The sequence below is a fragment of the Tiliqua scincoides genome, chromosome 7 (assembly GCF_035046505.1).
Source record: "Tiliqua scincoides isolate rTilSci1 chromosome 7, rTilSci1.hap2, whole genome shotgun sequence".
NCBI lineage: Eukaryota > Metazoa > Chordata > Lepidosauria > Squamata > Scincidae > Tiliqua > Tiliqua scincoides.
The window spans coordinates 52,642,709-52,664,626 of record NC_089827.1 but is presented as its reverse complement, the minus strand read 5'-3'; the positions used below and the strand labels follow the sequence as shown (position 1 = coordinate 52,664,626).

Here is a 21,918-nt window from a genome sequence, read left to right as displayed (position 1 = left end):
TTAAGTGATTACTGATTTGTATCATTTTAGAAACTGCTTTTATAGTGGTTTTGTCTGCCTTCATAATAGGTCTGTTGTCCTCTGCGTTCAGAGGTCTCTATTACTTTCTTTTCATGAACGGTGAACTGAGGCTAGGGAAGAGTGACCCTCCACCCCATTATTGCTGACTTGGCCCCAGTTTGCAAGTCCTGCCTCTAGCTTTAAATTTGCTGCATGGTCATGCAACTCACTTGTAGGATTTGAGAAAGGTGAACAAAAGTCCACTGTAATTATCTCTTGCATGACTGTACTATTTCAGGCTTCAAGTAGGGGAATAAAATGTTTGAATGCTCTCTATAAATCCTGCCGGGGAGGTTCTAGGGTACCCTTTTCTCTTTTAAACTAATTTTCTGTGTGTGTAGCTGAGGGGATGAGCAGGGGAGCATTCCAATAGTTGTTTCTCCCGAGATTGGGAATTGTACAGCATAGCAAGGGAGGTATCTTGTGGAATTTCTGCTTATCTATCTTACCTCTAACCCGGTATTTCTCAAATTGTGGGTTGCGAGCCAATGTCAGGTAGGTCCCCATTCATTTCAATGTGTATTTTATTTGTCTTGATGCTACCGTGGTGACTGCATTTGGAGAAATGTTACAGATCTGTACTTTGAACATGTATATGCTTTTAACAATGTTAGTCAATGGGGCTTACTCCTGGGTAAGTGTGGATAGGATTGCAGCCTTTGGGATGCTTGGAGTATTTTTTTTTTTTAAATAGATCAGCAAATACTTGGGAGGGTTCTTCTTTATTTTAAATAAATTTTAAAACACCATATACTTATTGTAAACTTTATTTATTTAATTGATTTGATTTTGTTGTATGGGGGATATTAAAGATTTTCCTGCTTGATGATGTCACTTCTGGCCACAACATCACTTCCTGGTTAATGGCATCACTTCCAGTAGGTCCTGACAGATTATCATTCTAAAAAGCGGATCCGGGTACTAAAAGGCTGGAGAACCACTGCTCTAACCTATGACATTTTTAATGTCTTATATGGCATTATGAAGCCTGGGGAAACATATGCGTTGTAAGGCATTTAAAACGTCATTCACCCTAGCACCCCTTCCCCCCACTAAGACACTAGCCTGGAGGTTTAGAAGTTAACTCGGTCACTTTTAATAACATAACTGCAGCAGGGTACGTGGGGTATGTCACCATTGAACCCCACCCCCCCAAGCGTGCGGAGACCTCAGGGGAAACGATCCTAGTCATCTACCTTCCCTGATTTTTACTCAAGTGAAACCACCCAACTTGAGGCCTCCTTCAGCCCTAAGGCCGATACTGCCCGTCAACGGGTATTGCCCCCAAAGGGTCAAGGCAGCAGGAGGGCTAAGCTCACATGATGGACCTTGTCAAGCTTCGTGGATCCAGCCAGGGGGCTAGCCAACCTGCCTCTTCGAGCCTATCAGGCATCATACAGCGGTACTGGTCAATTCCTGGACCTTGCTGCCGTGGATGGACACCAGGATGTTCCTACCTACCCTTACCCCCATGCTTCACGCTAAGTGACCGATGAACCATTCTGTTTAACAGGGGACACCATCCCGGCCCAAGCATCAGTCTGGGATAGGCAAAAAACTGTCGGCCAAGGCCAATCAGGATGACAGCAAAAATTCCTACCCGGCCCCCGAAAAGTGACCAACTAGTCTTCAAAAAAGAACAGGAGGGAGGGATGCTGCAGCTCCCCAGGCTGAGCTTGGTTGGGAAGATGCGCTCCCAACTGAGCTCCATCCCACCCACCAAACTGGAGGGCCAGTGGGATGCGCATACTCCAGCCTGGCTGGCTGAAGCCAGGGGTGCAGGGCAATCTGCCTTTAGTGCTTAGAGCGCCAGAGGCTTTTCTGGTTGTTGTTTTTTTTTTTGGTAAAACCAGAAGTGACTTTCTTTACTCTAAGGCTCAGTCTGAGTCCTACAGAGGCCGCAGACCTACACGCACGGCCTCTGCTGTACTCAGAAGGTCTCCGGAGAGTGGTGTGTGTGTTCCCTAGTATCTTTGGTTTCAGTTAACCGTGGGGGGTATCAGAATGGAACCCCCGCAAATACTGGGGCACTCTTGTATGTAGTTCCAATCAGCTGTTTTGTAGATGGAAGCACGGCAATTCTTAATGTTAGTGCCTTACACTCTTCTTTGGTTGATGTGAATTATGGAACCCAACCACTTTTGTCTTGTAAATATCTTTTCTACTTTCATCTATTAGCTTGATTGGTTTCTTGCAAACATTTTACATGTGCTTGTTGTCTTCTGTGTTGTCTTGTGTTGTCCATGAAGCGTTTGGTGGGCCACTGTGAGACACAGGCAGCTGGACTAGATTGGCCTGATCCAGTGGGGCTCTTCTTATGTTATGTTCTTATGATAAATATCACCCATATGGACCTAAATCTTCAATTCCATTGGGTGTCTGACTGTGTTAGTGGGTGGATAGGTCTTAATTTCTAAGCAGCTCTCCACAATAGCTGGTGTTTTGAGGTGGATAGTGAGTCTGTGATGCCACATTGCAGTTCTCCGAGAATAATGAGATAATATGCACATGTGCACCATTATCTTCACACATGCTCCAATGTTTTGAGCCAGGAAAGTACCGTCAGTGCTGGTGTTCTTGTTGAAAGTGGCTGTAAGCAGAAACTAAAAAACCCAGAGCCTATTCCAAATCAAGCTCAGGGGGACTTGCTCATAGTTAATTTATATGTGTATGTAATAAAAAGAGAACAGTTTTCAAAAATACCAAATTGGACAGGGTTCTGAACCCAAGAGTGTTAACAGGCAAATAGACTGCTGCATTATTCTCTTCAGCCAGGTTGCTATCTCTGCCAAGAATTTTCCTTTGCACTATTAATTGGAGCTGTCAGTGTGAATACTGAAGTAATAACATTAGTGTTGCATGCAGACGCAGCAACAGAGATCAGTAATTAGTCACAGGTTTGAAATTTACGTCCCCTGGTGGCTTACAAAAGGCTAGTGCGTATAGCACTTTTCATACTCTGCTTCCATTTCATCTTGCAGAATGTCATTGTTCCCAAAGTCACGTTGAGATAGTGATGTCTCCAAAGATTCACGTTCAGCACAAACAAATAGCAGGATACCTTACTTCTAAATGTACTTACGTGTACGAGCTTTTGTTCACCGTGCCTGGAGACAGAGAGAATTCAGTATAAATCCCATGTGTCTTGGTTAAATCTTGAAGTTCGGCAGGTCACAGCTACAGCATGTTCTAGTCATCTTACCATTTTGTAGGCTGTGTTGCTTGGACCTAACCACAGTGCTCCATGCCCTAGTGACTTCAAGATTGGTTTACTGTAACATGCTGTATGTGGGGCTGCCCTTGAAGACGGTTCAGAAGCTGCAAGTGCAGAATGCGGCAACCAGGGTAGTTCCTGGAGCTGTGTAGTTTGATACATTGGACCTCGGCTTCAGCGACTGTACTGACTGCCCATTTGTTTGCAGGCCCAATTCAAGGTCCTGGAATTGACCTTTAAAGCCCTTCATGGTTTGGGGCCACGTTATTTGAGAGACTGCCTTCTCCCATGTATTCCAGCCCACCCTCATGGTCATGTGAGGGGGCTTTCCTGCAAGTGCCGCCTTTCTCCCAAGTTAGAGGGATGGCGGCATGGGGGTGTGCCTTCTCGATAGTGGCACCACAATTATGAAACTCCCTAGTGGGGGAATTAAGATCTAGCCCCTCCCTCATGGCATTTCGGCAAGGGCTCCAAACATTTTTGTTCCTTCTGGCTTTGGGGTGATGAGTTGTCCACCTCCTGTGCCGTGTAGCAGTACTTTAGTTGTAAATAGTTTGCCGTCCTTTGAATGGTTTTATTTTTTTAATTTTATTTATTGTTTTTGTATATTGTATATTTTACCTGGAAGTTGTAAGTTGCCTTCTGCTCCAACAGAGGAAAGTTGGGGTAAAAATCCTTTAGATAAATAAAATATATATAAACATAGTAAACACTGTTGATTTTGAAATTCCTCCCCCCCCCCCCCAGTCACCTACTTCAGTGTTTTGTGTGGTGTTTTAATTGTTGTGTGGTAAGCCGTTTTAAGCTGCCCATTGGGCTTGGAAAAGCAAATTGAAAATACTTATAAATAAGCCATGAAGAAATGGGGGGAGGGGAGAATAATTTTATTACAGCATTGCTGCATCAATGAATGCGAAAATGGAGTACAGTAGAAAGAAGGAGGATATTGGCCTAATAATCATTTCGACTTGAAGGTACCCAGGCCAGAGACCTGACGATTATAATATGATACTGGGTATATAATAGCTTGCAATGATAAACATTGTCGTGTGGAGTGGATGGGAAATGGTACTTTGTACATGCAAAGACTGTGGGGGTTCTTCACCATGAGTGTGGCTGTGGTGTACCTCTTTTCTTGAACTGACTAATCCAGTAGATGGTTTTGAAGGCTGATACGTCAGGTCTGTACAGTGACTTTGGGGGTTGGTGTTGGAATGTCCATGGGCTTGTTCCTGGAGAAACTGTATCTCACTTCTGCTGGTATAACTTTTATTCTACATATATGATCACACACAAAAAAAGGCATCTTCTGAGCACCAAATGTTGTGTTGGGACTGGCCCCAATTGTACAGAGGGGCCCCTCTTCTCTGTGAGCTCTGAACCTGCAGATCTGACTGCGTGCAAACTCTCCGGGCCACAGAACACCTCCGAACGTGACTGGAAGGTGCTTCTCGTCGTGTCCAGAGGTTCTGTGATGGCCCACCCACAGATTCCATTATCTGCAGGTTTTGGTATCCATGGATCCCCATGGTTGCCAAGGTCCAATTGTATGTCTTCTATACACAGAAGATATTTCATTTAATACTTTCTCAAAGGAAGCATTAGCAATGTCAAGTCTGATTCTTCTGCTCTTGTGTCTAAAATGGGTTTGGCACTTGAAACTGTGTGTTCGGGGAAGAGCTGTCAATACTGTATTTGGACACTCCTCAGGCTTTCAGTGGCATCATTTGTTTTTTCCCAACTGTGCCTAGTTTAGACTTGCCAGACATCGGCTTTCGGACTTTTTCTTCTACTGCCCTGAAAATGTACAGCAAGATTATGTTTTAGTGTGTTGCAAATATAGAATCCTTTAAAAAAAATCTCTGATTGAGTAACTAGTGAATGATATGCAGCAGACCCTCGCTTTATGACTGGTTCAGCGTACGATCAAATCACTTTATGATGGACCATTTGTAATAACAGGGGTCTCTAAACTTTTTGGCCGAAGGGCCGCTTCAAATATCTGGAACAGTGTTGAGGGCCGGGGAAAAAATTAAATATAAAATTTAAATAAACACATTAGAGACGGAACTTAGATGAATGAATAAATGAATGGGCTCAAATGTCCAGGACTTCTCCAAGAACGAACATAGCCCAAGAAATAAAGCACACACTTAAAAGGACCCCCATTCCCCCACCCCACAAGCACAACTCTGGTTGTGTTTGGTCAACTGGACCACAGGCTCTCAGGGGATTAGAAGCTGGCCATGGGACAGAGGCTTGCAGCAGGCCACATCTGGCCCCTGGGCTGGGGTTTGGAGACCCCTGCCAAATAAAATAAGGTATGCACTTGACAGTGGACTTGTGATTGCTACCAACAGGACCATGTGGGTAGTAGATAAACCACTCAGCAATGCACATCAGCATCATTGGCATCCTTCAGTCTCGGGAGACTATGGTATCTGAAAAGTGGTTCTGGAACAGCGTCTAGTGTGGCTGAAAAGGCCGATTCGGGAGTGACAATCCCTTCCACACTGGGAACAAATGTAGTCTGTCCCTGGTGTGTCTCCCTGGCTGTGGGCCTTCCTTCTTTGCCTCTTTGCCTCAGTCTGTTGGGCAAGTGCCTCTTCAAACTGGGAAAGGCCATGCTGCACAGCCTGCCTCCAAGCGGGACACTCAGAGGCCAAGGTTTCCCATCTGTTGAGGTCCATTCTTAAGGCCTTCAGATCCCTCTTGCAGATGTCCTTGTATCACAGCTGTGGTCTACCTGTAGGGTACTTTCCCTGCACAAGTTCTCCATAGAGGAGATCTTTTGGGATCCGGCCATCATCCATTCTCATGACATGACCGAGCCAACGCAGGCGTCTCTGTTTCAGCAGTGCATACATGCTAGGGATTCCAGTTCGTTCCAGTACTATGTTGTTTGGAACTTTGTCCTGCCAGGTGATACCGAGGTTGTGTTGGAGGCAGCGCATGTGGAAAGCGTTCAGCTTCTTCTCCTGTCATGTGCGAAGAGTCCATGACTCGCTGCAGTACAGAAGTATACTCAAGACGCAAGCTCTGTAAGACCTGGATCTTGGTATGTTCCGTCAGCTTCTTGTTGGACCAGACTCTCTTTGTGAGTCTGGAAAACGTGGTAGCTGCTTTACTAATGCGTTCGTTTAGCTTGGTATCAAGTGAAAGTGTTGGAGATCGTTGAGCCAAGGTACACAAAGTCATGGACAACCTCCAGTTCGTGCGCAGAGATTGTAATGCAGGGAGGTGAGTCTACATCCTGAACCATAACCTGTGTTTTCTTCAGGCTGATTGTCAGCCCAAAGTCTTGGCAGGCCTTGCTAAAACGATCCATGAGCTGCTGAAGATCTTTGGCAGAGTGGGCAGCTGCATCGTCGGCAAAGAGGAAGTCACGCAGACATTTCAGCTGGACTTTGGACTTTGCTCTCAGTCTGGAGAGGTTGAAGAGCTTTCCGTCTGATCTGGTCCGGAGATAGATGCCTTCTGTTGCAGTTCCAAAGGCCTGCTTCAGCAGGACAGCAAAAAAATTTCCAAACAAGGTCGGAGCAAGAACACAGCCCTGCTTCACTCAGCTTTGGATGTCAAAGGGGTCTGATGTGGAGCCATCAAAGACAACAGTGCCCTTCATTTCCTCGTGGAAAGACCTGATGATGCTGAGGAGCCTGGGTGGACATCCAATCTTGGGGAGAATCCTGAAGAGGCCATACCTGCTGACCAGGTCAAAAGCCTTTGTGAATCTATGAAGGCTATAAAGAGTGGCTGTCGTTGTTCTCTGCATTTCTCCTGCAGCTGTCTAAGGGAGAACACCATATAGGGGGTGGACCTGTTGGCTCGGAATCCACACTGCGATTCTGGATAGACGCTCTCTGCAAGTACCTGGAGCCTCTTTAGTGCAACTCAGGCAAACAGCTTTCCTACAACGCTAAGGAGAAAGATGCCGCAGTAGTTATTGCAGTCGCCCCTGTCGTCTTTGTTCTTGTATAGCGTGACGATGTTTGCATCCCTGATGTCCTGTGGTACTCCACACTACACAAAACACTGCACAAGACCAAGATGTTATAAATGTTGCTATTGGCCGAGAAACTACCCAGAATGCTTGCATTTGCATTGCTTACTGCTGGAGAGAAGTCAGCAATGCAAATGCAAGCATTCTGGGTAGTTTCTCAGCCAATAGCAACAGTTAAGAACAACCCCACTGGATCAGGCCATAGGCCCATCTAGTCCAGCTTCCTGTATCTCACAGCGGCACCAAATGCCCCAGGGAGCACACCAGATAACAAGAGACCTGCATCCTGGTGCCCTCCCTTGCATCTGGCCTTCTGACATAGCCCATTTCTAAAATCAGGAGGTTGCACATACACATCATGGCTTGTAACCCATAATGGATTTTTCCTCCAGAAACATGTCCAATCCCCTTTTAAAGGCATTCAGGACAGATGCTGTCACCACATCCTTTGGCATGAAGTTCCACAGACCAACCACACGCTGAATAAAGAAATATTATCTTTCGTCTGTTCTAACTCTCCCAACACTCAATTTGAGTGGATGTCCCCTGGTTCTGGTGTTATGTGAAAGTGTAAAGAGCATCTCTCTATCCACTTTATCCTTCCCCTGCATAATTTTGTATGTCTCAATCATGTCCTCCCTCAGGTGTCTCTTTTCTAGGCTGAAGAGGCCCAAACAACATAGCTTTTCCTCATAAGGAAGGTGCCCCAGCCAAGTAATCATCTTTTGCACCTTTACAATTCCCACTATGTCCTTTTTGAGATGTGGTGAACAGAACTGGACAAAATACTCCAGGTGTGACTTTACCATCAATTTGTACAACGGCATTATAATACTAGCCGTTTTGTTCTCAATACCTTTTCTAATGATCCCAAGCATAGAATAGACCTTCTTCACTGCCGCCGCACATTGAGTCGACACTTTCATCGACCTGTCCACCACCATCCCAAGATCTCTCTCCTGATCTGTCACAGACATCTCAGAACCCATCAGCCTAGATGTGAAGTTTTGATTTTTTTGCCCCAATGTACATGACTTTACACTTACTTACATTGAAACACAGTTGCCATTTTGCTGCCCATTCTGCCAGTCTGGAGAGATCCTTCTGGAGCTCTTCACAATCACTTCTGGTCTTCACCACTCAGAAAAGTTTGGTGTCGTCTGCAAACTTTGCCACCTCACTGCTCAACCCTGTCTCCAGGTCATTTATGAAGAGGTTGAAAAGCACTGGTCCCAGGACAGATCCTTGGGGCACACCTCTTTTCACCTCTCTCCATTGTGAAAATTGTCCATTGACAAGCACTCTCTGTTTCCTGGTCTTCAACCAGTTCTCAATCCACGAGAGGACCTGTCCTCTAATTCCCTGACTGTGGAGTTTTTTTCAGTAGCCTTTGGTGAGGGACTGTGTCAAACGCCTTCTGAATGTCCAGATATATAATGTCCATGGGTTCTCCCACATCCACATGCCTCTTGACCTTTTCAAAGAATTCTAAAAGGTTTGTGAGGCAAGACTTACCCTTACAGAAGCCATGCTGATTCTCCTTCAGCAAGGCCTGTTCGTCTATGTGTTTTGAGATCCTATCTTTGATGAGGCATTCCACCATCTTACTTGGTATAGATGTTAGGCTGACCAGCCTATAGTTTCCTGGGTCCCCCCTCTTTCCCTTTTTAAAGATTAGTGTGACATTTGCTATCCTCCGATCCTCTGGCACTGTGGCATCTTGGTCTTGTGTAGTGTTTCATAACCTACATTTAGCATTTTGAATAACATTTTGGTATTTAAAAAAGTAAGTAAAAAGCAACTCCATCAGCATTTTTATCATTTATTTTAATTTTTTTTGTTAATATTAGTATTATTAGAAACTAATATTTCCATTTTCAAATCACCTTCTAGAGAAAGAAATTTAGAGCCCAGTCCTGAGCTTGGCATGCCGGTGTCCCTCTTGCCGTGCGCACTGGGCTAGTACCAGGCGGGCACTGGGCATGCGCCCATCCTCTGATGCTCAGCGGTCGCATGGACTGCTGAGCCACAGCATGGTAAGCGGAAATGGGGAGGAGGTGTTCTGGGGAGGGGGAAGGCAGGCGAAGGGCGGAAAGAGGGTATGGAGGAGGCGTGATGGGGAGGCGGGGAGAGGGTGGGCGGGAGGGAGGGAGGGAGGCGGGTCTGGTGGAGCTTCACTCCACCGGATCCTGTGCATTCGTGTGGGGCTCAGTGCTGTATATGAACGCCTTTACACCACTGTTGGTGGAAACTTGAATAGCCCCATTGCAGGGCTACTTCCCTTCTCCCAAGGTGCCGCTTGCAGTAGCTCAAGGTGCGCAGGATCTGATGGCAGCCATTTTTGTTGCCACTGTAGCTACGTGCCCCAGGCAGCTCAGGATTGGGCTGCCAGTCCTGTGGCAAAAATTTCAACTTCCAAGAACACATTCGAAAAAAAAAGTAATATTGGATTCACATTACAGTATTTTCATATTACTGTACACTGGGGTCTCTGGAACGGGTTAATATTGTCTAGCTGTGGTCGACTGTATTTGTTTTTTGATGAAGTTTGAAGATGTGTTGAGGTGGTGATGGAAAAGTTATGATTTAGGATTTCCGTTTAGAGTTAAGCCCAACTTCCAGAATCTAACGATGGCAATTGAAACCCCAAGCCAGAATATATTTTTTTTTCTTACTATGTATGCAGAGGAAATACAAAGAATATTAAAGTATGCAAATACAAAAGGAATAAAATATAATTTCATGGACTAAAATCCTTCAATGAAAATAGGAGATATTACGGAAAATAATGAATATGGGCTAAATGCTATCAGACTGATAATGCAGCAATTGATTTTATTTCTTCACAGTTATTTTAAACCATTCTCCTAAACCTAACACAGAGCCACGTGTACACATTATGGTCATTACCGCACTGCCTTGCATACTTTGTTTAGTGCACCATTTTTAGAATAAATTTCTAAACCGAGTTCCCTAAGCGAACGTCTAGGCTGCCATCAGGAACAAATTAAACAATTTAATGTTACTGTGAGCTCAAATTATCACCCAAAGAGGAAGCTGAGTGTTGGCCTTCTGCGCGATTCACTTCTCTGTGCTTACCTCCTTGCAGTTGGAAGCTACTCCCAGATCAGTGGTTCATGGTTCATAGAGGTCCATTCCTCAATTTACCCTCTCAGTTTTGTCAGGTGTAAGTAATCTCCAGATGTAATTCAGAGGAAAAATGCATCTCACCTATCAGAAATTTTGGAAACACTGTTTTAACTAGAATTAAATCAGTAGACATTTATTTGGCAGTCAGTTTAACCCGTATCTGGTACGTGTGTGTGTGTGTGTGTGTGTGTGTACACACATATACATATACTGTGTTTGCGCTGATGTATTGGCATTGTGCTCATGACTCCACACACACACACACACACACACACACACACGGAGCCCAAAGAAGAGTTGGTGATCTAATATAGTGAAGCTACATCATACTGTGTGTGATGAATGCCAGAAGGCTTAAAAAAACTCATAACTAAGCCAAAGGCTTTTTTTAGGGTAGAGTGGAAATAATAAACCCAGATGAGAACTCTTCAGCTATAGGGAGAGGGAGCTTTTTGCTGTTTCCCTTTGATTTTAAGGATTGGATATTTCCTGTGGAAGTGAGATTCCTTAATATCTTTCGTTGGGTTAAAGTGCATCTAAAGGTGGAAACCTTTATTGTAAATCAGAAGTGACTCTCGATGTGATTGTTGTGTTTGCTGGAGAGCCTGGATGTGATGCTGCAGTTTGTTGGTTGTTATTTAGGGAGTGCCTGTTATTGTGGCGGTGGTCTAAATGGAGATATTTCAGCAGTTGCAAAGTGATTGTCATCCCAGTTCACAAGCCAGGAAGTTCGAGAGCTAGGATTTTAAGCTGGAGACCATTACGGACGAAGTGTATGTGCTCGCTTATCTGTCTCCCGTGCTGGTGCATCAGCATGGTTTGTGCTGATGTATTGGCATTATGTTCATGACTCCATTTCCTAAGCACTTTCTGCCTTGTGCATCAAATCTTAGGGTTGGGCCAATAGTCTTGTTGAACTCAGTAAAGCTTAAGCTGCAGTCCTGAGCACAGTGACTTGGAAATGTTCCATTAAATCAGTAGGGCTTGCTTCCAAATGTGTGTGTTTAGAATTTGGAATGTAAACTGGAGTAAATGCAAATACTTTTAAGTCTGTTTATTTTATGCACATGATGTTATAGTACATCTATTTATTTATATTCTATTTATTTATCTATTTATACCCTACTGCCCCCCACTCTTCATATTTTTACTAATCAATTCTTTGCAACAATAGGATAAATAGATGTATGTGTGTATCCTGTGTTGTGTGTGTGGGGTGGGGGGAACTGCCCTAAGGATAGTTACTGTTGCTTCTAAAAGTTGTACAAAAGTAAATGTATTTGCCTGCTTTGAATACTTCTGCTTGAACATATTAAGCTGCTTTATACTTGCCTTTCTCTGGAACTGAGAATGTTCCAGAGAATGGTATTTTTACCCTGGGGGCTGGGGGCTAAGAATAGGCCCTCAGTTTGGCTGTACTTGTCGTAAGAGGCGACTAAACAGCCACCGGGTAGATGGGACTCGTCAGCCTAGGAAGGCAGCTCATCTAAGAGAAGGAAACTCTGACCTCAAACCTCCACTGCCTTGTGGCTACATCCAGTTCTGGAAAAGGCTTCAGGAGTCAACCTCGAGGCAAAATCAGGAGCCGGAGTCCCTTAGGCAGTTCATGGCTGAACACAGTCACGTTCTGGCAACTCCTGCGACGCCGCTGGAACCAACCGTATTGGCTTCTGCCTTTCCATTGGACTATTCCAGCGACGTGGAGAGGGGGGATTTGCTGCATGGGTAACAGCCTATCCTCCATACCTTCTTTACCCAGGCTTCGCGCACTGGAGAGGACACTCCAACTTCGCCATACGGCGTCGGCACAACACGGGAAGCAGCAGTTTACCGGTTATAAGTCTTTGCTCGATTGGCGTAGAGCATGACGCCAGGGGCTGCTTCCGACGGTGGGAGAGATCATTGCATCTCATTGGGCAGCTACCGCCCGCCTTAAGCTGGGCAGTCCCCAGCCAGTAAGGTGTTGCCTCGCCACGGTCCGTTAACCTCATGGGGTGCGTGGGGTTTAGGGTGAAAACCGACAAGCGGATCGACAACTCTGCACCATGCAACAGAAAACAGAAAACTACTGCCCTAAAGCTGGGCACCTGGAACGTTAGGACAATGACACCTGGCTTCTCTGATGACCTGCAAGAAATAGACGACGCACGCAAAACAGCTGTCATCGACATGGAGCTGAGCAGACTGCAGATGGACATCGTCGCCCTTCAAGAGACTAGGCTGCCAGATTCCGGATCTGTCAAGGAGAGAAATTTCTCATTTTTCTGGCAGGGAAAACCACCAAACGAAACCAGGGAACATGGCGTTGGCTTTGCGGTCAGAAATACCCTGCTGAAATCCATCATCCCACCTACTGTGGGAAGTGAAAGAATTTTGTCCCTGCAGCTCCAGTCATCAGCAGGACCTATCACTCTCATCAGTGCTTATGCACCGACTCTGTCGTCTCCAGCAGAAGCCAAAGACAAATTCTATGATGACCTGGCCACCACTGTCAAGAAAATCCCTGTAAAAGAGCCGTTGTTCATCCTCGGCGATTTCAATGCTAGAGTTGGTGCTGATAACAGTTCATGGCCCACTTGCTTAGGTCAGTTTGGCACTGGGAGGATGAACGAAAATGGCCAACGCCTGCTAGAGTTTTGCTGTCATCACGGTCTCTGTGTCAGCAACACGTTCTTCAACACAAAGCCCCAACATAGAGTCTCTTGGAGACATCCAAGATCAAAGCACTGGCACCAACTCGACCTGATTCTCACCAAACGCTCCAGCCTTCCCAGCATCAAGATCACACGCAGTTATCATGGTGCTGCCTGCGACACTGACCACTCCCTGGTGTGCAGCAGAGTGAAACTGCAAACAAAGCGACTGTATCACACGAAAAAGGAAGGAAGACCTCGCATTGATACCAGCAAGACCCGGGATCAGAGAAAAGTGGAGGAATTTGCACAAGCGCTTGAGGAATCTCTTCCAGGCCTGGCCGACGCAAACGCATCCAACAGATGGGAACATTTCAAGAATACCGTTTACAACACCGCCTTGTCCATATTCGGCAAGAAGACCAACAAGGCGGCAGACTGGTTTGAAGCCCACTCTGAGGAGTTGACACCAGTCATTGAGGAAAAGAGGAGAGCTCAAGCAGCATACAAGGCCTGTCCCAGTGAGCGCAACCTGCAGGTCCTCCGAACTGCTCGCAGCAAAGTCCAACAGACTGCCAGGAGATGTGCTAACGACTACTGGCTCCAGCTCTGTTCCGACATACAGATAGCAGCTGACACGGGCAACATCAAGGGGATGTATGATGGTATCAAGCAGGCCCTAGGTCCAACACAGAGGAAAATTGCCCCTCTGAAGTCTGCCACAGGTGAGGTCATCCAGGATCGGGCGCAGCAGATGGAACGCTGGGTACAGCACTACTCTGAGCTATATTCCAGAGAAAATGTAGTCACCGAAGAAGCACTGAACAACATTGAGTGCCTGCCTGTGCTGGAAGAGCTTGACAGTGAACCAACCCTAGAAGAACTTCACGTGGCCCTGGACTCCCTTGCCTTTGGCAAGGCACCTGGAAAAGACAGCATCCCTGCTGAAGTCCTAAAATGCTGCAAAGAGATCATCGTCACTGAGCTGCATGAAATCCTCTGTCTCTGCTGGAGAGAAGGTGGAGTACCTCAAGACATGAGGGATGCAAACATCATCACGCTGTACAAGAACAAAGGTGACAGGGGTGACTGCAACAACTACCGCGGCATCTCTCTCCTTAGCGTTGTAGGAAAGCTGTTTGCCCGAGTTGTACTAAAGAGGCTCCAGGTACTTGCAGAGAGCGTCTATCCAGAATCGCAGTGTGGATTCCGAGCCAACAGGTCCACCACTGATATGGTATTCTCCCTTAGACAACTGCAGGAGAAATGCAGGGAACAACGACAGCCACTCTTTATAGCCTTCATAGATCTCACAAAGGCTTTCGACCTGGTCAGCAGAGACGGCCTCTTCAAGATTCTCCCCAAGATTGGATGTCCACCCAGGCTCCTCAGCATCATCAGATCTTTCCACAAGGACATGAAGGGCACTGTTGTCTTCGATGGCTCCACATCAGACCCTTTTGACATCCGAAGCGGAGTGAAGCAGGGCTGTGTTCTTGCACCAACCTTGTTTGGGATTTTCTTCGCTGTCCTGCTGAAGCAGGCCTTTGGAACTGCAACAGAAGGCATCTATCTCCGGACCAGATCAGACGGAAAGCTCTTCAACCTCTCCAGACTGAGAGCAAAGTCCAAAGTCCAGCTGAAATGTCTGCGTGACTTCCTCTTTGCCGACGATGCAGCTGTCACTACCCACTCTGCCAAAGATCTCCAGCAGCTCATGGATCGTTTTAGCAAGGCCTGCCAAGATTTTGGACTGACAATCAGCCTGAAGAAAACACAGGTCATGGTTCAGGATGTGGACTCACCTCCCTGCATTACAATTTCTGAGCATGAACTGGAGGTTGTCCATGACTTTGTGTACCTTGGCTCAACGATCTCCGACACTCATTCTCTCGATACCGAGCTAAACAAGCGCATCGGTAAAGCAGCTACCACGTTTTCCAGACTCACAAAGAGAGTCTGGTCCAACAAGAAGCTGACGGAACAAACCAAGATCCAGGTCTACAGAGCTTGCGTCCTGAGTACACTTCTGTACTGCAGCGAGTCATGGACTCTTCGCTCACAACAGGAGAGGAAACTGAGCGCTTTCCACATGCGCTGCCTCCGACGCATCCTCGGCATCACCTGGCAGGACAAAGTTCCAAACAACACAGTCCTGGAACGTGCTGGAATCCCTAGCATGTATTCACTGCTGAAACAGAGACGCCTGCGTTGGCTTGGTCATGTCGTGAGAATGGATGATGGCCGGATCCCAAAGGATCTCCTCTATGGAGAACTCGTGCAAGGAAAGCGCCCTACAGGTAGACCACAGCTGCGATACAAGGACATCTGCAAGAGGGATCTGAAGGCCTTAGGGATGGACCTCAACAAGTGGGAAACCCTGGCCTCTGAGCGGCCCGCTTGGAGGCAGGCTGTGCAGCATGGCCTTTCCCAGTTTGAAGAGACACTTTGCCAACAGTCTGAGGCTAAGAGGCAAAGAAGGAAGGCCCATAGCCAGGGAGACAGACCAGGGACAGACTGCACTTGCTCCCGGTGTGGAAGGGATTGTCACTCCCGGATTGGCCTTTTCAGCCACACTAGACGCTGTGCCAGAACCACCTTTCAGAGCGCGATACCATAGTCTTTCGAGACTGAAGGTTGCCAATACAAAATACTTGCCTTTGTTTCTCTAGCTCTGTACTGAGGACACTAACCAGCAGTGGCTCTTCAGTGTAGGTCACTTGAAGAATGCACAGGATGCCAGGCGCAAGAACTATCTGAAGAAGAGGCGGGTCAAGAGTGCCTCTTTCTACAATACCTATTCCCCAAATGTATACCTAGGATTATTGGGATTTTAAACTGGCTCTGCTAGATATCTTCCACCTGAATCTAACAGTTTTAGAGCAGACAGGAAGCAGTTGGTTGTAGGGGCAGTTCTCGAAAACTCAGTCCTGGTGGGATGCCTTACAAGCTTGCTTGACACTTTGGAGCTTGACAACCACAATGCTGTTTTGGGAACCATCACATGTTTGCCAGAGGTGCTATCTTCTTCTGAATGGGCAGCTCATCTCCAGGAGATGGTGGTGCAGAGGATATGGTTCAAGTCTAAGTTCAAGAGGAGCATAAGCTGGCTGAATTTCAGGGTGGTGAGGTTGACGCTCTTAACATCCTAGGGTAGGCTCATGGAAAGAAACGTGAGAATTAACCTGACCAGTGCATCCGTGCTATGTAAATAGACACAGAGGCACATGAATAAAAACTCTTCGTGAGGAAGTTTGTAGAATTGTAACCTGAGTAGAACATCTTGCATCGATCAAGGCAGAATACATTGTAGGGATGAAAGGAATAGCAGGAAAATTCTGGATCAAGTGGAGGCTATATCTCAAGACCTTCCTTCAGATTTGCAACATGTTTGGAATAACCAATGTGACTCTTTTTGTCTGTTGGTCTTTTGTCAGATGGTCTGTTGAACGGTTTTTTTTCACTCAAACAGGTGTCCCCATTAGCAGAGTTGACACCTTAGCCAGTAATAACCAAGATACTTGATGAATGCTCTTTCTTCAGTCAGTCCAGTGGCGGACCTCCAGTAGGCTCGATGGGGCAAACGCTGCAGGCACGGAGCTTTAGGACCCCGCGGAAGCCTCTCTGAGGCTCCCGATGGGGTCGGAAACTGTGCTTCTCATTTACCGGAAGCACAGTTTAAAGCATCAGTGAACCTCAGAGAGACTTACCTGACGTGTCCTGGAGTTGCACGAGGCACCGTGTGCTCCAAATAAATGGGGAGGCAGATTTGCACATGGGGGGGCACCATCTCGGACCTTTGCTCCCAGGACACAGGGCTGGGGAGGTCTGCCACTGAATCAGTCTGAACCCCAAGGGCATACAAAAGAGTCCCATCATCATGGCAGCTCCTAATTGGCCCAGGCGGTTGTGGCCCTGACTTTGTAACAGTATTTGCAGTCACCTTGATACCTGTTGTTCTGATCCAGAGACCAGTGGAGTATCTTTGGTTGGGACTACTGTGTACTGTGAATTCCATTCTTCCTGATACTGGGATTGGTCAATCTACCCATGAATTTTTTAAAAAGCAAAAAATATGTTATAAGCAAGTCCATGCATATCAATTGCTCTGAACATAAATGGTTGAAGTCTAGTGGGTTGTTTTTCTTAACCATCATATTTCATTTTTTCATGTTTGTTGCAGGTTGAAATGAGCTGTAGGGTTTTTATTTTCTGTGTCCATTGTGGTCCGCTTTGGGAGACTGTTCAGATTCTTGGCCTCTGGTTGCTGAGAGAATATCTGTTCCCTTGGGGGTGTTGCGAGAAGGCTTTGCCTGTCTATTGAGTTGCTTACGTGATGACTGTGCCATAAGTAAGCATACAGGTTCCTTTTCTTTCTGTGCTTACTTGTGTTTGGATGATTTTATTTTTCTTTCTGACTGTTGCCCTGTAGGACTTTTACTCTGAGTACCACAGTGTTAAAACCACAAGCATGAAACTGGCTTCATTGATTTTCCTTTCCAGCTTGAAAGGAATGCAAACACTGTGGGCAGAGGGGGGATACCATTATAAATGGTGATAAATAAAAAGGTGGTTTTTTTCTTCTTCCATATAGTCCCATCTTCACCAATTTGTCTATTAATAGAATAGATACAGACATTTGTTGCTGTAGGACTACAAAATTAATAGTGTTCTTAACTGGAGAAAGCGAGGTGGTTGGCAGACTTCCAGGGAAAGAATCGACATTATTGCTCGATGAATTCTAATCGCTTAAGTGCCTTTGCTTACAGGGTAGGCGATAGAAATTCATTTCACAGTGGTTTTTGGAACTGTATTTAATATACCATTGTGTGTGTGTGTGTGTGTGTGTGTGTGTGTGTGTGTGTGTGTGTGTGTGTGTGTGTGTGTGTGTGCTTGCAACCAGATTTTAATCCCGACATCTGGTATTAAAATGATGGCTGTGAAACAAGTTTCCTTTTTTTTTTTAAAGTTTGCAGTAACTACAAGCTACGAGGTATGTCTATAAAATAACGAGACTGTGATTCCACCTAGTAAACAAAGCAGTCAGAACCGGTTATAACTGCATACGTAACTTGAACATGTCTGAACCTGCATGACAAGCAGCAACACCCTATGATGTTCAGTTGATTGTGAGTTGCCATTTAGTTTGGTTGTGTTTTCTGTAGAGTGCTGAAAAAATGCTAAGTCTAAAAGTTGAACAATGTGTCAATTTGAAATTTTTAGTAAAATTGCACAAAACACCAACACAATGTTTTCAAATGGTTACTACGGTCTATGGGAATGACTGCCTGTCTCGTGCGCGTGTGTTTGAGTGGCACAAAAGATTCTCTCTTGACATGAGAATGTCAAAGATGATGAACGCCCTGGATGACCTTGCACTTCAAGAACCGAAGAAAATGTAGAAAAAAATCAGTCGGATTGTTCGAAAAGACCGCTGACTCAGTGTTCGAATGATACCTGAATCCGTGAACATTGACAAAGACACCACATGGAAAATTTTGCGTGAGGATCTTAACATGGCAAAAGTTTGTGCAAAGATGTTCCCAAGGGTTCTCACACCAGGGCTAAAAGAAAGTCGCAAGGAATGTTGTGTTGACATTCTGCAGCAACTTGACGCAGATCCAAACCTGTTTCATAAAGTAATCACTTGTGATGAGACCTGGATCTTCCAGTACGATCCTGAAACCAAAAGACAGTCAATGCACTGGTAAACACCGTCATCACCAAGAATGAAAAAAGCTCGTCAAAGCAAGTCAAAATTCAAAGCAATGCTCATTTTTTTTTTTTATATCAAGGATGTAATTTTGGAAGAATGGGTTCCAGAAGGCACAACAGTTAACCAGCGTTATTATAAGGAAGTTTTGAAAAAGCTGAGAGAAAGAATTGGAAAGAAATGGCCGCAACTGTGGAAAAATGGTTTCATTCTTCACCAGGACAATGCGCCTGCTCACACAGCACTTTCTGTGAAGCAGTTTTTGACTGACAATCACGTTACTACACTTGAACATCCTCCGTATTCGCCTGATTTAGCACCTTGCGACTTTTATCTTTTCCCAAAAGTTAAATCAGTGCTTAAAGGAACACATTTTGAGTCAGTTGATGCTGTAAAGAAGAAAACGGCAGATACGTTGAAACAACTGACAGAAATTGATTTGCTCCATGCCTTCGACTAGTGGAAAACAAGACTTCAGCGATGTATTAGTGCAAATGGAGAGTATATTGAAGGGGACAAACATTACATTTGTAATACCAATAAATAAAGGTGAGTTATTTAACCAGTCCCGTTATTTAATAGACATACCTCGCATTTTAGATGAGAAGTACTGATGCTCTTTAGTGCAAAGATGAGATGTATACTATGTGGCTCTCACTTTCACAGAGAATTATGCATATTTTCAAATGAACAGAGGATCTGGGTTGAAAATAGATTCTGGTCCTAGAACTGCATCATATGTTAAAGCTGCCATGCTGAATCGGATCAAGGGTCGGTCTAGTCTAGTATCATGTTATCCAAAGCAACTGCAGAGCACTTTTGGAAGGGCTTGAAGGCTGTTGCTTGCTCCAGGCTCCTGGTATTCGATGCATATTGCTTCTGTACATTCATTTAACTATGATGGCTGTTGATTTAGACCAATTGATCTGTCTTAATCTCTTAAAACACTGTCCAGGCAAGTCGTCTTTGGTACGTTTTGTGGTGGTGTATGCCAAGTTGAAGAAGGACTTTTCTCTCTTTGTCTCTCTTTCCTGAACATACTATCAATCAATTTCATTGGCTGTTCCAAAGTTGTAGTATGATGAAAGGTTTCTTGCCACTATCTGAAAGATACTGACTTGTACTGACACCTGAGAAATAAATTTTATTAAAGGAGACAATCCATTCTGTTAATGGTGATATAAAGTTAGAACTCCGAAGCAGTGAATTCAGAAAGAATTTTAGAGTAAAAAGAGTTAAAAGACTCTTAACTTTATTTGCTTTTGTCAGTTTTTTCCATTTGTGCTTTTCTTCTCTTCCTTGAAATCTTCCTGTCCTTGAGACTTTCTGTCTACTTGACTTTTCTACAGTCAGCCTCTCTTTGTGCTTCCATTTCACATTCTATCTATAAGACTGACTTCAGGGGTTTTTTAACCTCCTATCCCCCCCTTTTTACCCCGTGTTTAGAGGAGTTCTTAAATTGAGAATTGAATCTGGCACCCTGTGCATGTGAAATGTGCTCCACCATGACCTATGAGCCCTCCCTGTTCATTGTTTCTTCCTAACCAGGTGGAGAGTATTCCCTTGGGCAGTGGTGGAGGGACGCTATAGAAAAATAACTGTCGGAGAGGGTTTGCCCCTGTGGTACCAGAAGGGTTGAAGCACAAGAACACGCTGTACTCTATTGTCTTTGTTATCCAGAAATTTGTTCAAAGTTCATTCTCACTTTTGATTAAGTTGGCTTCCTGGCTACACTGGTTTAGAGCTTTTAAGACTCTCCTTATGGATGCCGACCCACAGACTACAGTTCGCAGCGTGAATTTTTTTGTGACTGCCTGTGAAATTTGCCAGGAAATCATGCAATTGAACAAGAATTTTAACCTGTTCATAAATTCAGCTTTTCTGTATTGTTTACACAACTTAGTAATTGGTGTGTTCTTTTGTGCAAGATTTCATAACTTTTAAGAATTGCTGCTTTTTGTAAGCTTTTAAGAACTGTTACGTGAGTTGTGCTGGTCATTGACCATACCAATAAACGGAATTGGTCTAGATTGTATGAGATTCACATCTACAAATGAAAACTGGCTCACATTGGTTGGTGCGCCAGACTGTCTTATCCCAGCATTTGCACTGTTACCATATAGGGACAAGAGGGTGGCTGAGGCTTTGTGGATTGGGGCAAAAATGGAAATGCTGCAAAATTAAAAACTACTGCATGGTGTCTTTGGCCTTTGCCCCACTCATAGTATGATGTTAACATGCAATGTGCTGAACAATTAAGATTTTGGAGGGAGGGGGCAGTAGAGCATGAGGAGTCTGATATTGGCAAATCTAAGGGAGTAGAAGTGTATTTGGAAGGCAGGTATGACAAACCATTACTGACTTGCTAACAGCTGACACGTCTCCTCTTCCCATTAACCTCCTTCCTTGAAGTGCTGTCCATCTTTGCCTTTTTTGTTTAATTTTTTAAATAAGTACTAAAATTTATCCATATTCTTCCCAATAAGAAATGAAACAAAATGCTTCAGTATTTCATTTGCTAGACAGAGAGACATTTTAAGAGCTTATTTTTAAAAGATGATGGCTCAGGATATAATTATTTCTTGGAATATAATTGGAAAAAGAACGCTGGGAACTTTTTCTTCCCTTCTATCTACCCTACCAGTATCTTACGGTGTCCCTGGTGAACCATTTCTCCTGAACTGCATAACAATTGCTTCTCTTACTTTCTGGCTGGATAGATAGAATTAAAAACATTATTTGTATAGATTGTACCTTGTTAGGCTTATAATAGTAGAAGAGAGATCAATTTCAAGTAATACATGGAATATAAAGAGGACTTAATGAGAGGTGAGTGACCCAAGATGGTGTTGGTAATGGAATGAAACACCATGTTGAAGGAAAGTTCCTGCTTCAGTCACTATTTCAGTGAAAGAGAAAAATGGTTTAAGTGGGTTTTTTTTTGGTGAATTGCTGGTGATCCTCTTTGTGGTACTTTTGTGTGTGGTGCTTTGATTGCTGCAGAAGTAGCTATCTGGAAGCATTCATATGTACAGTGGGTCCTCTTCTGTGGATTTGGAATCTGTGGATTTGACTCACCATGAGTTCCAAACCTGTGACTGACATACCCACAAAGGACCTCCTGGACGCAACGTGAGGTTGTGTCTGG

General features: G+C 44.8%; 1 protein-coding gene across 2 annotated transcripts in view; it reads left to right on the top strand.

Annotated features, from left to right (window-relative positions):
• LARGE1 (LARGE xylosyl- and glucuronyltransferase 1) overlaps nucleotides 1–21,918 on the top strand; it is a 389,408-nt gene that overhangs the window by 28,787 nt on the left and 338,703 nt on the right. The window contains exon 1 of one of the 2 annotated variants that reach the window (XM_066633917.1): nucleotides 10,946–10,966. The exons of the other annotated variant lie outside the window; for it this stretch is intronic. The gene's annotated coding sequence lies outside the window, so the exon portion shown is untranslated. Of the gene's footprint in view, nucleotides 1–10,945; nucleotides 10,967–21,918 lie in introns of those variants that run through there. 2 annotated transcript variants of the gene reach the window in all.